General features: G+C 39.0%; 1 pseudogene across 1 annotated transcript; it reads right to left on the reverse strand.

The window, feature by feature from the left end:
- Positions 1 to 18,118: 18,118 nt before the first annotated feature.
- LOC147641003 (abscisic acid receptor PYL12 pseudogene) lies at positions 18,119 to 19,760 on the reverse strand (annotated as a pseudogene). Its single transcript, XR_015268710.1, has one exon. The product of XR_015268710.1 is annotated as an abscisic acid receptor PYL12 pseudogene (transcript).
- Positions 19,761 to 20,044: the final 284 nt, after the last annotated feature.

Here is a 20,044-nt window from a genome sequence, read left to right on the forward strand (position 1 = left end):
ATTCATTTGAGGTTTCGAGGACGAAACCATTGGGGAAGGGATGGTTTGTAAGAAAGCATTATGGGCCCAAGGCCATGGACAACTAGTAAGTAGGTGTGAACTCTTGGGTGGAGTATAAATACCAATGTAAATGGGATTATGGCTCATTCATGATAATGTTATCTGTTCCAAGAATCAATGGTGAGCTTCTCCCGTGAGATGCTAAGTGGTGACTCCTTCATGAGCCACTCCCTTGGTGAGGGACTAACCCACCCCTGTTACTTTCTTTCACTCATCGCACGGATTGGGATCTAAAGCTTACGTCAGCTTTATGGGCCTATCGTACTGCATAGAAAGTGGCTATTAATTGCACATCATTCAAGATGGTATATGGCCAAGAAGCAGTCATGCCGTGAGAATTTGTCATTCCTAGTCTTCATGTTGCTACTCAAGAGGGATGGGATGGTAATCCCTTAGTAGAGCATTTGTATATCAGCGGTTTGACAAAGAAAGACAATTGGCGGTGTACAATGCCCTTGTAGAGAAGGATAGAAGGAAGAAATGGTTTGATCGCCACCTAAAATACAAGGACATTAAAGTTGGGGATAAAGTCCTGATGTATGGAGTGCGTAACGAAAAGAAGAAGCTAAAATATGCTGGTAAGGGACCGTATAGAGTATGTGAAATTACCCTGCAAGGTACCATTCGAGTTGAGACTCTTGACGGAGTTGAAACCATTGGATTCCTCAATGGGAGTAAATTCAAAAGATAATATGACCCCCTAACCCAAGAGGAACTACATGCAATCCATCAGAAGAAGGCAGCTAAAGAACAGGCTGAGCTTAAGAAGATACAAGCGAGAGTTGAAGCTAAAGAACGTCAGCAGTGTGTTAGGTGCCAACGCGAGAGGCCAACTTGGGGATTACGCAAGCATTTTTCAAGGAGGCAGAGGAGGATTCACTAGAATCTGACCCACCTCTATGATACACAATTGAGCTACAGAGTCCTTATGGGAAGGTGCTATATAATGCATTATTGGATACGGGAGCTCAACACAATTTGCTGTCATATGGAGTGTGGTGTCAACTTGGAAAACCACCCTTATCCAAGAGTACCATCCAAGTTAAGGGTATCAATAAGAAGAAAACCACTCTCTCGGGAATTCTGCACACTCCTGTTGCCTATGACAAGGGGACTGTGGTTCAAAGCTTTTTGGTTATGCCTGCTGGTACCATGGAGGGAACTGTAAACTTAGGGTGCAAATGGATGTTAGCCACCAAGTGCAATATTGATTGGGCAACCAGACAAGTTACAACGCAAGAACCAGCTCGGCTCACCACTCAGGGTCCCGCACCCAAGCCATCAACTCTAGACAAAACGCTAGATAAGGAAAAATCACAAAGTTAAGTGGCTACACCATCTTTAATTGTTTGCCACCCCTCTAACGCTTCAACGCCAAGAGTGGAGACAGGTAGTGTGGTCCCCAAGGCTCTACTTACTTTACCAAAGAGTACATACAAATGGGTCCCAAAAGCTTCATTAACGGCTACCTCTACTACTCAATCTCGTTCAGACAAGAAGCCTCGTAGTAGGAAAGCAGCTACCCGCCCTAGAAAAGGCAAGGTAATATCACATTGGATTCCTAAAATATTATTAGGAGCCCAAGGGTACTACGAAGGGAATGACCAGATTTGGGTCCCTAAACATAAGCTGAATTCCTCTACATCACCTGTAAAATCTTGTAAGCCAAATGTTGCCACCCCAACGACAATTCAAGACTGTGTGGTAAGGGAAAGGTAACAGAGTACTCCACACCACTTCTTCCAGAGCTAGTTTGGATTCCCAAACGATATCGATCGATACCACACCTAGCTCAGGAAGGGGAGAGTCACAGCAGGAAGCTTCTAGCTCCTCATGCCATTCACACATTAAAGGAATTTTTTGCACGCTCTACACCTACCCTTGTCAATACCCACCCACCAAGAAATCAATGAGTCTACGTCTCCCCTTGTAAATGTATCGTCGGAAGCCATATCCTCCGTTCGTTCATGGGAGCATACACTACCATCTCTGCAACTTGATGTGGCCACAAGGGTCATAAAAAGCTATCTGCCCACATCACCACCCATAACCCACTGGACAAATTGGTTCCAAGGGGCTATAACATCATTGCAAAAAAAATGATCTACCCAAGGGGGAGCATGTACTCACATTCGACATTCTATTGCTTCCTCGTTAACCTTCTCCCCTGACCATGTAACTCCCAAATTCGAGGGAATGTATATATATAGCTTCATACACAAAAAAGAAAAGAAAAGAAAAAAAAATAGTAAAAAGAGCAAGAGCACATTAAGAGGAGAGTTATCCGCACACAATTAGAAACAAGATTGACCTGTCTTCATGAACCTACTGATGCTATATCTATGTTTGCAGATATGGCAGTGCATGAGCGTCACACACTTCATCTTTCTCAGATATTTCACATGTGCTATCTTGTAATTGGGTCATATAGATGTACTAGCCAGCGAGGGAAATGTTGAGGAATTAGAATGGCTAATTCGCCTATTGACCACGACTGACCCCTACTCCGTAGAGGACGTATCCCCGATAGACCAAGTCTTTACTTTTCCACAGGATGACTATCCTCGCATAGTTACATTCTTGACGAGTCTATGTGGATGGGAGGACGAAGAAGATATACCTGACGATGAATGGACGGATGAGACTCATGGCACTACCGAGGCTGATTTTTATTTATTTGGATGATGCGGATAGAGGCTTGGCCTTAGGGCTACAGCCAGAACTCTACAACATCCTCTTACCTCTTGATCCTCAGTATTAGTGTGGTGTGACTGGTAGGTAGGTTAGTGTTTTCAAGTTGTTTCTAGTTTTGTGTCCTTAAACGAGTCCTTATTTTTTCCCACTGATGTGCCTCTCAAAGTGTAGTGCTTGTTAGTTAATTGTACAGGTTGAGAAGTTTGAGGTGGGTTCGCTTTCATAGGCCATGGACTGCCGCAATGTTCATACATGGATATCTACATCAAATTACGGGCATTTCTCATCGAATCAAGGAGATCTCCAAAATACAGGTGTAATTCTTCCATGCCCACTCTCTTTCATTTTTACTGTTCAATTAATTGCATGAACTATAATGCATGACCACATGGAATTTGTTAAGCACTACTTAGTTTTTGAAGTTGCATAAGGTGTTAGTGTAAATCATTAATTGAGTTTAACCTTATTTTAGATATTCTTGGGAATGCATGATGTCTTTAGTTAACCTTGGAATATGGTTGTCTTAGGTTTAGGGTTAAAACCATCTTAATGCTTGAACAACCTGGCCGTGTGTGTTGACCTCTAAGACATAGCTTCTACCCCTTTGTCGAAAGGATGTAAGAACGCATGATAATTTGGGAGAAAAAATCCAAAGAGATAAATAAAAAATAAAAAGAAAGGCCTACAAAAAATGGCAACGTATGTCTGTTATGTGCTTTCATGTCGGCCTATCGCCCTATTGACACTTGGTAGGCGAGGAGTATTCCACTCCAGATCGATGCCCTGGGTTGGTAGGGGGTAGCCTTGCCTAAGGTGAGCTAGTAGATTCCTGGAGAAGGCCTTGTGGTAAACATGGCACTAGGGTCGATGCTAGTTTTGCTTTAGGGAGGTCGCCATTGTTTGTAAAAATTGTCATGTGCATAAAAGAAATAAAGGCAAAAGACTCCTATGACTCTGATGTTTCTTGTGTCCTTAGGCTCTTGGGATTAGCTTGTTCTTAGAATAGACACATTGTGGTCATCTGTTTATTTATTAAACTTGGTGAGAATGGATACAATGTAGGCCTAGGAAGAGAATGCCATATAGGAATGGGCTACTAAGAAGTTAGAAGAAGTAAAGAATTAGGAATACAAAGTTTATATTAGTTGGATGGCTTGTTCTAGGAAAGAGATCAAACAGAAGAGAAAATTCTAGTGTTTGGGTGATAATAATTCAACTCAGTCAAGAAGTTTCAATTAAATAAATGGGCTAAGAAGCTAGAAGTAAAGAATAAGGAATACAAAGTTTCTATTAATTATTGAGAATGACTCATTCCTTGGAAAGAGACCAAACAGAAGAGAAAATTCTAGTGTTTAGGTGATAGTAATTTGACTCAATCAAAAGCTCAATCAAGAGAAAACCACACTAAAGGAAAATGTATTTGGAAACATAGAGTGGATCTTGAGAATGCCCATAAGGAAACAAAGCAAGAACAAATCTCCTACAATATACTAAGTAGAGGAGAATATTACCTAGATTCTTGTGGAGCTTACATGGTGGAAAAGGGACTTCCACTACAACCAATGTGGAAAAAGGTAGAACCTTCTATTCTCTCAAAACATCACCCCTCTTCATAGTCCACAAAATCCCAAAGACACCTCCCGGGGATGCTAATATTCCAAGGCAATACGCAAAAGTTTTGATAGCAACAAGGGAGGCATCTAAGGACATAGATAAACTTGTTCCCATGAAATTTCCAAGAGAGAAAGTTCTGTCATCCTCTAATGACCAATAGTAATAAGGGAGTAGTAGAGAAATCTAAGGACATGGATAAACCTGCTTCCATAGAAGCTCCAAAAATAAATAAGATCCACCTGAACATAGGGACAATAACTACTAATAGCAACCAAATTCTTTTGAGCATGATATGATGCTCGACATCCCACTGCCTTTGTGATTGAGCTAAAAAGTTACACACCATATGATTTTTCTGGCATTGGATTGATCCAACGAAAGGTGGCAAGGTTTGCTAGATAGGATACCCAATCATGCCACATGGTTTTTTTGGCATTGGATGTGATTATATGCCCATGGGCTACCCCATCATGACACATATCACAAATGGGTTTGACCTAGTTTATCTAAGGGTCATACATTCTACTAGTTGTACCATTTGTTAACATCATACCCACATCGATCCTATTAGTTGGGACCATTAATAGATATGCAACACTCATTATTACTTTTACCATTATTATCACCATATCATATGAACTAATTGTGCCATCATTATAACTGAACGGTCATCATCATAGAGTCACCTGAGTTCCACTAGCATGATCTTTTAACATGCCAGGCCATGCATACTCTAGCTAGCTTTAAATTGGTCTTGTGAGGGCTTCCTGTGTGGTTGCAAATGCTTATTATTACAAATAGTTCATTTTTAAGTAATTTTAGCTCTCAATTTATTTTCTTTTTGGAGTTGCATGCATTTCATTCATACTAGTATAATACTATCAAGGGCCACAACATCAACCAACCATAAAACTTCTACTTCGAAGTGTTGGGGGCTACCTTCTTCTAGTGGTCTTGGTTCGTGCCTTCCATTAAAACATCTAAGGAAAAACATCTCATCATACTAATCCAAGGCTATGATACTTTGAATCAATCTGTATTTGGATAGAACCCCATCCAGTGGTTTATCAAACCTATGTTAAATCTGATCAGAAAGATATGAGGTTCAAGCATAAGCAACATTGATAAACAAAATCTGAATGTAAATAGGTGAAGCATGAGCAAGAGCAATAGGGTGGTTGCAAGATGAGGTTATCTAGTTTTGTGTTTAGTGGGCGCCCTTGGGTTTAGCCTAAAAACAAGCAATTTTTCAAGAGGAATAGCTAATCTCTCCTAGTTAACCAAGGAATGGCCAATCTCTCCTAGTTAACCAAGGAGTTTCACTTCAAGGTCTTCTGATGAAACATCACATGAAAATTTGAGCAAACTAAAACTATAATCCGATAGAATATCCTATAATTACAAAGCCCCTTTTGTTTGGGCACTGTTGCGCCCAGCAACTTAGAGGTGGAAGAAGGCTTAGTCAACCCACTCCACACGTCTGAGCACCACCTCGGTATCACACGTGGGAAGGTGGCAGACTGTAACCATCAGAGAGCCGTTGTAAGAACAAGTCTTAGCTTGAAAGGGCGACTGATCACTACTGAGAGATATATAGAGAGAGATAGACACACATATAGAATGGATGTATGAAGGGTGAAGTCATTGTATGCTCTCAACTAGTAGTTGATAGTCAGTGTTATGAAGCTTGTTATAGAGATAGTCCTCAAAAAGTCATAGCTTTGTGTTGGGAAAATGCTCTATAATAGTTTGTAATATTTTTGGAAAGTAATCAAGATTGATGTTACCATTCCATCATGTCTCTACATTATCCTCTGCACTGTGTTGATTAAGCATGTTGTGTCTCTGTTTTAATAAACATGCCATGTATGTGTGAGAGAGTGAGTGAGATATGCAATGGGTGAGTTGCAGAGTGAGAGCCAAGAGAGTGTGAGTGAAGGTCTGCACAACAGAGTGGTTTTCTGAGTGTCCCATGACCACTTAAGAGTTGGTGTTTGTATATAGAAACTCTGGCGGGTGACTACACATCTCCCACGACATTGCCTGACTGGTCTGGCACACTAGACTCCTGTCTTGCCATTTTGCTGAGAGGGAAATTAGCAAAGAGAAACACCTGGCAATCCTCCTGGGGACAAACTTCCTACAGGGAACTGTGCTGCTGAGAGGAAAACCTTTATTGCAACTCTACTGGACCGCTATTGTAACTTCATTGGGAAACTTCATGCGGAAGAAAGGCTATAGCATCTTGGCGGGAAATCTCTTAAGTTGAGGAAATCGTGGCGAAGCAGGAAAACCTCTACTGAGTAGCATTTTACACCTTCAGGCTAAGAAAACTTTGAAAAAGAAAGTTGTGAGTCCACTTAAAACAAGTTTGTGGAGAAACCATAACATGGAAGGAATTTTTCAGAAAAGTCAGTGTGGAGAACCTTTCACCACACAACCCAACTAGATTTAGGCATGCTTTTCGCAAGATAATGAACCTAAGGATGGAGAAAAGCAGTGCCTTCCAAGAGATCCTCTAGAAAGCTTGTAGCTGGGAGTGCCTCTCGCACCCATTACAATCAAGAAGTCAGTGAGCGAAAACTTATGTAGCCCTGCATGAGCAAGAGGGAGTGTCATAATTCAGACACAATTTAGACCAAGAAAAGGAGTCCCAAGAGCGAGAAGCCGTGTATAGTCTAGGTCTAGAAAGCCCAAAAAGGGTGGAGTAAAAAAACCAGGAAGAACAACCACAACAAAACCCGCGAAGAAGGTTCAAGGGAGCCATGGTGTCATTAGCCAAAAAATTCTCAATGTTCTCAGGACAGAAAGGGGAAGATGCAGATCTGCATGTGAGGAGGTTTGAGCAATACTGGGAAAGTGGCCAGACCTTGGGATCTGAAAGAGCCAGAACTGAGTGAAATCCGCAGAGATGATTTCATGAATACCTTCAAAGACAGAGCCACGGAGTAGGTGTCAAGATATCAAGACAACCATTTCCAGACCTATGAAGAGGTCATGATTGCTTTTCTAGGAAGATTTTGCAAGATAAAGTCTACAACTCAACTCTGTGAGATCAAATGAGAGAGCTTCGACAAGAGGACATGGATGTAGAAGCCTATGCAACAAAGCTGCTAATCTTGAGGCAGAGAGTGGCGGAACAAACCCAATCCTCAATGCAAATTGTTTGTTGATTGGTTTGTCCAAGGGCTTAAGCTGGACATTCAAGCAGCAATTAGCACAAAGCAAGCAAAAACTGAAGAGGAATTCGAGGAACTGGTTGAGCTGGCCAAAATGGAGAAAAAAGAAATCAAGAAAGAAGGCAAAAGAGGAAGCCCAAGAAGAGGGTCAGCACACTGAAGAGGACGATTCAAGCGACTCCTCATAGGACACTACAGTGGCGGTAAAAAAAAAAAAAGAAAGACAAAAAGAAGAAAATTGGGAAGGCACAAGCAAGCCTCGGAGAATTGATGTAGGTAAAGCAGCCGATGCAAGAAATGAAAGAGGAAAAAGGCTCAAATTTTCCCAAAAATGTGTTTTGTTCCCAAAAAAACAAGGTCACCTCAAGGAGAAATGCATTGTACCACCAACTTGTACCATTTGTAACATGTACAATCATAGTACTTGGAACTGCAGGTACATGAAAAATAGAGCTCCCATGGTGAACATTATGAAAGGAGTGGAAAGAAGACCCCCAGGAATGGGAAGGTACGGGAATGGAGGCCACATAAATTATTCATGAAGAAGAGGCCAAGGACATGCTGGTGGTTCTACAACCTTCACATGCTACTATTGTCAACAACCTGGACACACCAAAGCGCAGAATGTGCCATGAAGAAAAAGCACGATGAAGAAAGACAAGTAGAATTGATGTGCAGCTTGAGTGCCACAATGTAAACTTGTGTATTTATTTGATTTAGTGAAGCAACATTGTAAAATTAATCCATTCAAATCGAAGATAATAGCCATCTTTGGTTTAGTTTCATTTGGTGAAATTCCTCTGGGTTCCTCCTCTACACAAGTTAACAAGACATGAACTATTTCTTATAAAAAAATATTTTTTTATCATAATAAGTTAAATTTTCCCACAAACTTAATATAAATGAATATATTGAAAGGTGATCTCTCTTTATATACAAACAATCCAAATGTATAAATTCTTCTAAAATAAATATCATCTGATTTATCTAATTATTACATAAAATATCTTAAAACTGAGATGGAGGATTAACACTTGACACATAATATATTGATTTTTTATTTAAAATTGAAACCAAAGATAAACGTGCAATATCATTCAGCTTGCAGCATTGAGTTTTGAATTATTCCGTTTAAGAGACTTAGACATAAGTCCAAACCTCCCTCTGATGATATATTTCCATGACAGGGTGATGTTTGGACTTGATTCCAAATCTTAATGAATTTTGGATAGATTTAGACTGGAGTCCAAATCTCCCTCATGTTAAAATAGATATAGGTTGTTTGATACTTAAGATCACATGGTAGGGGGTCGAGCACCTTCTTCATCACCACTCAACAAATTTGTATCACTTTCCTTATCAAGTGTCTCTTTTGAAATGATCTCTGCCCAAGCACTAATGTTTGGGTTAATTTGTGCACAGTGCCAACATAAGGATTCCACTTTCTTCTTCTCCAACACATGTAAGACCATTGCAATTGTCTTCCTTTTGGTTGTTGTACCTATTTTTACTACAATTCTAGATGCAAACACATCAAAAGGCATATTGTCTTCTTTGCATAACTCTTTTATAGTTTGTGTAATGAGCTTTTCTTTCTTTTTTTGAATTCTTTCATCAAAATGTATACTCGTCTTCTTTGGATAACTCTTAATAGTTTATTTAATGAGTTTTGTTTTCTTTTTTTTAATTCTTTATCTACATCCTCGTATCAACATCATCCTCCTCATCGTCCTAGAACATAGCACCAACATTATCTAGTAATACTAGATTTTCTACTATTGTCATTAAACTCTTTCATAGGAGCACCATAGCACTATAGCTTTTCTACTAGACACTACTCTTTCATTATTGTAATGTCTCATGTCACTGCATGTCTCCATCACATACTTTCTAGCCACATTATATCCAAAGCATTCTCCATAGCATACATCTATTTTCTTAAAACAAAGGCCACAAGTAATAATTTCACACGATTGAAGATAATGGACATTAGACTCTTGAGAAATTGTTTAAACTTTTGAGAATCCTAAGTAATATTTTGAGTGCCATGTACAACATCCACTACCATGGGATCCTAATAGACACTATGAATAAATTTAATGCCTTCCATGTTAGGTCCCACTATATAGATACTCCATGGGAAATTCCTAGATCATAATTTGGATATTATCCATAAAATGTAGCAGTTTAATAACATTTCTGGCACGGTTCCTCAAATCGTTTCCTCATGCAAGTTTCTTCTTTATCCAAACATTACAACATCTAATAATCTTTTCATATAATTTTGGTGTGATGTTGTTATACTCACACTCTTTTCGAGATATTTGGACTCCATCAATTGAATTCATTGATAAATGTTGTAATACTCCTCTCACTCTTTCCAAGATCTTTGAGCTCAATCCATTAATTCACTAATAGATGTGATCAACTCATCTTGCAAGAAGAGACCTTGTTTTCTTTCATTTTCTTAGTGATATATAACTATCTTGTGTATTATGTTCTTCATCCTCATTAAAGTATTACCATCAAGGATATCCCTTTAGATCACTTTACTGTGCTCCTCAACCAACCCTTATAAGCATCAAAACATTATAGTTGGTTGAGTCTCCCACCCTCCATTCAAGTACCACTTGAACTTGTTTATGTCGAGAAGTTTTCAGTGATGTTTGGCCATGTTCTTGATACACGGGTGGCGACCACCTCTATACCACATAACCATCCATGTTGTATATGCGTTTACCACACCATCTGCAGCACTATATATGGACACAATTATCACAAGCTAAGGCATCCAATGCTTATGAGTATCCAAACCCTCCACACTTAGTACTTCCTCCATCTAGAGTCTATCTAGATTTTCATCCATGCTCTACTTGAGAACATACAGGTGGAAAGCACCATTACATTGTACTTGTCTCAAAAATGCTTATGAGTATCCAAACCCTCCACACTTAGTACTTCCTCCATCTAGAGTCTATCTAGATTTTCATCCACGCTCTACTTGAGAACATACAGGTGGAAAGCACCATTACATTGTACTTGTCTCAAAAAATTTAAGTTCTCCAAATCTCTAGGCATTCATGCCAATTTGACTTGAGATTTGACTTGAAGGCCAAGTTTGCCTTGATGCCTAGAGAGTCCAAATCTCTCCTCCATTGGATCAAGGAAGAATATCATGTAAAAGAGATTTGGAATACAGACTAAATCCATACACATTGATGGGATATTTGGACTTGATAAACCTCCCTCAAGAGATTTAGAATCAAAGCTAAATCCATAGGCATTGATGGGATATTTGGTCTTAATAACTTCCCTCAAGAGATTTGGAATCAAGACTAAATCCATAGGCATTGATGGGTATTTGGACTTGATAAACCTCCCTTATTGTGTATAGAGTTGTACTTGATAAACCTCCCTTATTGTGTATAGAGTTGTACTTAAGTTGATAAAAATTTAGACTTGAGTCCAAATCCCTCAAGAGTGAGCTGAAGTCATAATCTCTAGGAATTATGGGAGATTTACACTCAAGTACAAATCTCTAGGCATTGAGGAAGGGTTGGACTTAGGTCTAATTCTTCCTCAATCCTTCAAGTGTTGGACTCAAGAAGTCATAATTTCTAGGCATTGAGGGAGACTGAACTTGAGTTCAAATCTCCCTCGATGTCTAGAGATTTGGACTTAAGTCCAAATCTTAGTCCCATTAAAGGTGATTCAACCCGTGACTCCCAAAATCTCTATATTGATTATTAATAGACAAGAAAAAGTATTGGACTTATGTCTCATTGTGCTCATTTGTGGACTTCCTTTTGTTATGCCTTGTTATGCTCTTAGTGGTTGATCAAAAGCTATACATTGATCCCTGACCTATTGTTTTAGAACATCTATGTATGACAATTGTTTGTGATTCCAAATTTGCCATCTTTGATATTTCTAACAATTTACTAGAATCCTAGAAGTCCTAGTCATGTAGTAACTTTTTCTTTACACCATGGGTGGATTTGGATTGCTGATGAAGCCCTAGTCATGTAGTAACTTTTTCTTTGCTCCATGCTTGGATTTGGGTTGATAATGAACACCTTTGCAACATAGATAGAGTGTTGTGGATGAAAAGTATCCAATATTAAAGGGTATATGTTTTTGCCACATCAACTTTATGAAATGGCATTTGATCTGCATAAGAAGAAGATGGTGAGTGAAGTTAATGACAAAATTCAAAGCTAGCTTCTTAATGTGTCCTATGTTTATCTTTCTATTCACATTGTGAGAGTGCTTGGAAGTTAATTATTTCTAGGCATCTAGAATTATGCTCGTGATCTAACAATATAATTTTTTTCATACTCCACTAAGCTTGATCGTCTGGCACTACTCTTAGAAGATAGTTTCTTCTTTATTTATTTGAAGTCAATAAACAACACAGTATTAGAAACAGAAATTAGCATTGATGTGTTTGTCCCATATCCTCCTTTAGCACAGAAGATGTCCCTTGACCTCTTATCTTTGGTTTCTTTGGTGGTTTTTGTGATTCTTTTACAAAAACATCTAGCTTGAGCTTTACCTTCACCTTAGCATAATCATTAGTTATGTGCTTGATTGATGCTTCCTCACCCTCCTCATCCACATCCCACCCCATTTCTATCATACTATCATGCCTTCATTCATGTGTCATCATAACAAACTGGGTCAAGAAAAAAAGCTTTATCTTTTCCCACATTCACATAAACACACGGCACACCTTGCTCTCACGAAACTTCTTACTACCCGACACCTTTATAGGTGGAAATGTTAGGCTTGAGCATAAAAAGCTAGATGTTCTCCACCATTCATTTTTCTTCTTTATTATAAAATTCCAAGTATTAATCCCAAGAATCAGTATCATGAACTTCATTAAAAAAATTCACTCACTTGTGTGTTTAATCAACGATTGTTTGATACATGTTTGTTGAAGGCCTATCAATATTGCTTATGTTAAATTACTGATTCTCTTAGACATGTTTGCGACCTTCAATATCAAAAATCGTGTAACTTATTAGAAAAATAGTATACACACAACTCAACTAATAGGAAATACGAGTACTTAAACCTTCTCATTTACAAGAACCATGTAACTTATTAGAAAGATAGTGTATACACAACTCGACTAATAGGAAATGAGAAATTAACAATTTCTCATTTTTAATATTCTTGTGTATACACATTGATAAGGATTTGGACTTAATTCTAAATGCATTGAGATTTGTACTTGAGTTAAAATCTCTAGGTATTTTCAAATTATTAAGTGATATTTCAAATGCCAGATTTAGGGATTGATGGAGATTTAGAATCTCTCAGTATTAAGGGGAGATTTGGACTCAAGTCCAAATCTCTAGGCCTTAAGGGGAAATTTAGACTTAAGTTCAAATCTCTAGGCTTTAAGGGGACATTTGGACTTGAGTCCAAATGTCTAGGCTTTAAGGGGACATTTGGACTTGAGTCCAAATATATAGGCATAATGCCTAGAGATTTGAACTTCAACCAAATCTCTAGGCAGCATTGAAGGGGAGTTTTGGACTTGAGTCCAAATATATAGGCATTGAGTATAAATCCCTCAAATTCCTAGAGATTTTGACTCCAAATCTTCCCTTAGACATTGAGGGCCAAAATGGCTAATCACATTTGGGTAAGAAAATGTCAAAATTGCTAGTACTATTTGAGTAATCAAACACCAAAATTTAGGTCATTTCCTCTCTTTTTGTCGCCTCAAGAGACACCCCATGGTCCGCGCCCCCTTGACTTTAGCAATAGTATATAACCCTTTTTTTCAATCTAGCTTCTCCTTGGGGATAAATTATGCTTATTAATTAATTAATTAATTAATTATGAATATATAATGATAATATGTGTATATTTTTAGATAGAAGATTTAATTTAAAAAAATTATGTTAGTTTTAATTTTAAGATACTTGAATAAATTATCACATGTATGTGTGTTGTATACACACACACACACACACACACATTTGTGTGTGTGTGTGTGTGTGTGTGTGTGTGTGTGTGTGTGTGTGTGTGTGTGTGTGTGTGTGTGTGTGTGTGTGTGTGTATGTGTCTATGTGTGTACATATGTATATATGTTTAAAACTCAATCCTCAATTGAATGGCTAGTTTTTTGGACTTATGTCCAAATCTTATACTGATTTACATTGAGATTTAGTCACAAGTCTAAATCTCTAGCCAATTAGTTGAGGACTAAGATTTAGACGTGTCCAAATCTCTTTGGTTTAAAGAATTGCACTTGTGTTTAAATCTCTTTGGCAAGAGATTTGGACTTTATCTTAATCTCAATCATCAACCCGTTGGTTGAAGATTTGGACTTATGTCTAAATCTCTATCCACTTCAAAAAGATTTGAAGGTGATTATGTTCTCTTAAGAATTAAAAAGAGACGCCTCAAGAGTGTTGAGAAGAATCCAATACTAAAATTGGCACCAAGGTTTTATGGACCATTTAGTGTCAGTAAAAAGATTAATGATCTTGTATATCAATTAGATATGCCATCACAATGGCACATTCATAATTCTGTCCATGTTACTTTGTTGAGATCAGTTAGAGGACCACTTCCTTCACATCCTACTTATGAAAGGCCACCTCCAATTATTGATCACAACAAGAAAATAATTGAACCTGACATAATCATTAATCATCAACACAGTACCACACACATGGGAAACACTTATACTAATTCAAATAGAGGACCACTTCCTTCACATCTCCTTCACATCCTACTTATGGAAAGCCACCTCCAATTATTGATCACGAAAAGAATTGAACCTAACACAATCATTAATCATCAACACACTGCCACCACAGGCATGGAAAACACTTATACCATGTATCTTTTGACCTTCAAGGACCAGCATCCTATAGAATATACTCGATGGATGCCTGCACTTGTCCAGACCTCATCCACTCATATAAGAAAACACTTAATTGAGGACAATTACAAAACTCAAGCATGAGGGATGTTAGCTAGATCTTTCTTAGTGGTAGATATAGTGGTCAAATGTACCCAATATGGTGGTGAAAACCCATGCTATAAGGGAAGTTGTGTGAATATAGCTCGTTAATCCATACAACGTACCTTAGATCTTGTGAGATAAAAATCTTATTAGCCTAAGATCAAGGTGGATGCTGAGGACTATGTCCAAAAATATAAGCAATGCCAAGTGGATAAAACCAAGAGGTCTAAAAAGTGGTTGGGTTGGTTAACCCTTTAGGCATTCCAGAAAAATGTGGGATAGTCTATTGATGGATTTTGTGACTACACAATAGCGAACTCAAAATAGGCATGATGCTATTTGGGTTGTGTTTGATAAGTGAGCAAAATTGGCAAGTCTTATACAAATTCTACTTATTTCAAAAGCTTTCAATTTGGTGAAATTTTCCAAAGCTAAACTGGAAACTACCTTTATTTTTAGCATAGCTCACATCATCCAAAATCTGATGGCCTAATAGATCACATGAGGATATGCTACAAGCATATGTTTCCCTAAAGGAACATGAGTGGGAATACATATTGCACTTATATCTGCTTTAATCTAAAAAGCATACTTCAAAATTTTGAGGGTAATTAGGTTTATCTCTAATTTCTTAAGGATTGACAACTAATTCACACTAAGAATCATTACCAAGTTAGCTGGTTGGGGTTATCTCTGATTTCCTAAGCATTCAAAAGTAGTTCACTCTAGGAAACATTACAAGTTATCCCCAAGTTATAGTGGACCTATCAAATTATGTAGAAAATGGGAGAAATTGCATAGCAATGGAAATTATGTGATGAGATCATGATTCATCGCGTATTTCATGTAGATGGATTAAAATCTAGCTTGCATGATGCGGAATCTCAATTTCTCAAGAGAAGTCATTCAGCTTGAGGGCTTGTCAAGAAGAGAGGATGACAAATCTGACATAATACTTGATCAATAGAAAAGGCAAACGCATAGCCAAGCTTTGTCTTGATTATTCGGGTTTGTTGGAAATGGGTTGGAAATGGAAGCCGACACGTAAATGTGTCACATTTGAAGACATGCCATTTTTTGTTAATTGGAAATTATGCTTAATCATATTATTAAGTCTAGAGACACTATTAAGGAATGTACACAAAAAGCAAGATAATTGTAGCAAGGGCCACTTCTACATAATAATACTTCTTGAGAGAAGCATCATCACTCAAATTTTCTAATTGGGGAACCAATTGTTACCTTAGATTGAGACAAAGATATATCATACACAGCTTATTATCTCAATTCTATGCATTTTTCTCTAGTTTTTTGAATTGGTTGGAATTAGAAAGTACAACACAACACTCACACCCATACATGCTACCGCTTGCAAGTCCTCGCTGTCTATGCATTTCTCATTTGAGCCTTAAGAAAGGGATATGGTGCATATGTTTGGACTAAGGTGTGTATCTAAAGCAGAAGTGTGCACATGGTCTAGCAAAATCTATTCTCTCACTGAAGGCATGCAAGAGAAATGAGCAACGTCACTCATTCTTTCCTTAGTTCATAGTAATTTCACTTGTTGGAGCTAGAAAGAGAGCACCCTTTGTCATTCCAATCATAGGAGATTGAGACACTTTTTGTCATTAAAATGCTAGTAGTGAGCTTGTCATTTTCCAAGTCCTATCATTGTCTTGTCATGCCATTATTGTGATTCTTGGAGCTTACCAATATTTTCACCATTAAAGTTCTAGTGTGTGTGTGCCATTAAGTGCTAAATTGTAAGTCTCTCTCTCCCTGCCTATCTCCCGCCCTCTCTCTCTCACACACATGCACACACACACACGCATGCACGCACATGAGCGCGCACACACAACACACACACGCACGTGCACTCTCGTAACTTCATAACTTCTTTACAAACTAATGCGCAAGGACAAGGGTTGACCTATCTCATAGGAGGAAGGACATATTTGAAAGAAGATACCAAGGAACCTCATAATTTCTTTACAATCTAGTTCTTAAAGGAAAAGGTTGACTTATTTGAAAGAAGTTAGAAATAGTCTAGACTAAAAGTAAAAAGCCTATACCAAATGGGAAGTCAAGTTGAGTTGAGGAAAAAAAAAGTCACGGATTTGTATTTAAAAAGAATTTTTTTTTTAAATGATATCTTTATGTTAGCTACATATTAATAGAAATCCTATTAGCTAGTCAAATAACTACAATACTTGCATGGTTATATGTCAATGCTTTGCTTGTTCTTGAACACCACCATACTTAACTCCAAGCACTTCATTGTGCCTCTAATAACCATGAAATGGAATGCTCTCCTTTGTCAAAATCTTGCTTCCAAATTTGGATAGACGTCAAGAAACAATACATCTAATGACCTAGTTGCATTAAACATTCCAAATTTTGGTACATTGCCCGATGTGCATCTATATATCTAGTTAGAATCATTGTTAGTACTAGGAGAGGCCTATGGATGAAATGTGACTTCCATGTCCATAGGATGTACAAGAGCCCCCTCACTGGCTCAATTGCCCATGCATTTACCCCCCTCTGTCTCTTGAGACACCCACTTGATAGGAACCAACAAGGATCAATTTGCCCTCATTGCAATTTTTTACACTATATAAGGTTGATATATTCTAAGAGCTTCAAGAAAAAGCATGATTTTTGGATAACTTCATCAAGTTTGATACATTTTCGTCAATTACGCATATCCCTACATTAGCGCACATAAAAATATACAAGATGATAAAAGACATCACAGCTCAAGATTACAGAAACATTTGCATCTCTATTAGCAGTTGATTAATCAAAAAACTTAAGAATGAAATTATGACGTCTTTGCACTTATTGCATACCCGCAGAGGACAAGAGAATAAGTACTCTTTAAGCAACAATGGCTTGACCTACTACTCCACAGTCTTCCAAATGGAGCTCAATGCAAGTGACAGCCTATTTGCACATTGGACAAGATGAGAGCAATAGGGATTAGCATTATGGTCTTGGAAACATCTGGCAAAACCTTATGCACAACTTCAAACACATGCCTTGATACAAAGAGTTGACCATGGCACATGATGGATCAGACTAAAAGGCATGCTCCAATGCAAATTCAATCACCACTACCTTTCATAAGTTCATTAAACATTTACATAAACCTATATATTTAAAAGCAAACATAGTTTTCACATATACAGGTGTCTCCTCCATTCCAATGCTTCCATAACTTGTCATCTATGTGTGCATGTATACCCATGTATGCCCACTTGACCCAATGATGTGCTTCGATCGAAAAAAGGATAGGTTGAAGCAACATAGAGCCACTTTCACAAATGGTTAAAATAGAGAGTTGAGCTATGCACACATGCAAGTTTGGGAACAATTCAAGCCATCCTGTGAATAACAGCATAAACAGAATCTACATGCTAGCATGGTTGTGATCAATCAAATTTCTGGTCTAATTCTGTGCACACACAATGCGCCAACACAAGCACACGCACCCTGCACATCAGACTGCAATCAATAAAGGTGATAACCAAAAAACATGTAAAGACAGACAGACACAGGCTCCATCTTAAACACTAATGAGTTACACTGCAATTTTTTATCTTTAACAGAAGCAAAGAGAGAAACAAATCCACACAATACACATATACACAGCCCCACAGATAGTTTATGTTAGCTAATACAAATCCACACAATACACATATACACAGCCCCACAGATAGTTTATGTTAGCTAATACACATACTGTGACAAATAAAAAGAGTCACCTAGTTTACATACTGAGACACAACTGTTAAAGCCATAAATAGCTATGTTCAGCAATTCTTAGGAGAAGCGTAGACACGCAGTGGTCCCCCAAACAACTTGTTTGAGCACTTAAATACCTGTGCTGATATCCGCAGCTGCCATTGATGCAAGCCAAGACCCAACCCATAACCAGTGGGGCAAAACATCACAAAACTTCTGTGATAGATGGATGTCATAGTGGAATGCCAGTAATATGAAGTCCGTATCGAAACAGCAGCAGATGACTGAGTATGAGCCACATAAGGTTTCCATCACTCACATCACCTCCATAGAGTGTGCTCTGGTGGGTCCTATCATCTCTGCAGTTGTAAAACTCAACTCCACGCACTCACAAAATCACTAAAGCTTACAAAATGAGGAGGCTTACTGCCATGGCATTGCGGCAAACCAACATCAGTAAAGAGGCGGGCTTCTGGCTCTCGGATGGGTGTCGTATACCATTAAGAGGGTGACACAAGGTGCTCTGAGGTCCGGGCAAGGGACTGGAGGTTGGACTTGACAATGGTGTCTGCAAAGACCCTAGTTTCATCTCTAGTATTCCCATCAGGTACATCAACAACATAGGATTCAATGACCATGGTGGCAGGCATGCCCCCCATCTGGACCTCATGAAGGGTGGTGATAGACTGGTAGTTTCTGAGGCGGTGTTGGCCCCCAACAATTTTAAAGCTAAATACATGTCTTTCTTCATCTAGAGTTTCAAGCCTTTCAGTGCTGGAAGCTGCAGGGAGGCCAGAGACCACTCTTACCTCTCGGGTGCTGCCCACTTGGCCGTCTCCGCTCATGAAGCAGCTGCTGATGAAGTGCTTGTAGGCTTGTGGGTTGTCGAAGCGGCGCACCACTGACCAGACCACCTGCACGGGCGCCCGGATGCGCTGCACCACCATGGAACGGCACTGGTTTTGGGTTATAGGGTGCGTGTGGTGGCGCCTTATCAGGTCCTGCAGGTGGGCAAACTCTTCATTGTTCAACTGCTGCAGACCCGGCGCTGTTTCGATCGTTGTTCTCTCTCCTCTCATCGCTGCCAGGTCCTCTTCACCCCTTGGAAACCTCCAGAGCTGATGAACCGCCATCCTTCTGAGCGCCCAATTAGCGCGGACTACCCAATTCTCGCCAGATCCACCCAATTCGAGCGCCCCGGGGCGCCCGCAGCTTCAAAGCCAGCAAACGTGGCTGCCCGTGCGCCAAAATCCGCCGAAGCTTCCTCAAATCCGCCCAATCTGGGGCGTCCACCGTCCAATATATGCTCGCAACTCCGAGATCCACCCAAGTCAGAGCCCAACTGCGAGCTGGATTCTGCCAATCTAACAGCAAAACGAGAGATTTTCCTCCGTCTACGCCCACAATTTGCACCTTCCCTATCTCATAGGGCAAAACGAGAGATTTCCCTCCGTCTACGCCCACAATTTGCACCTGCCCTATCTCATAGGGCGTACTTACACCGCGACCGTAAGACTCTTTACACCTGATCCAAATTTTTCATGAATTATTAGTTTTAAGGAGAAATTAAGATGCTTTGTTAAAGTCTTCCATTTATTTCAAAAAGCCAAAACAACACAAAGGGGGAAAACCAAAGATTCTTCATGGAGAATATAAAGTGATGATTGATTTGACCATACAATGTCCTCCAAGCCTTTCTCAAAAGACTTTTGACTAGGAAAAATACTTTGACTATAGGAGAACTCGGATTTTGGACATG

Source organism: Cibotium barometz, chromosome 2, assembly GCF_041138505.1.
Source record: "Cibotium barometz isolate CiBa-2024 chromosome 2, ASM4113850v1, whole genome shotgun sequence".
Taxonomy (NCBI): domain Eukaryota; kingdom Viridiplantae; phylum Streptophyta; class Polypodiopsida; order Cyatheales; family Cibotiaceae; genus Cibotium; species Cibotium barometz.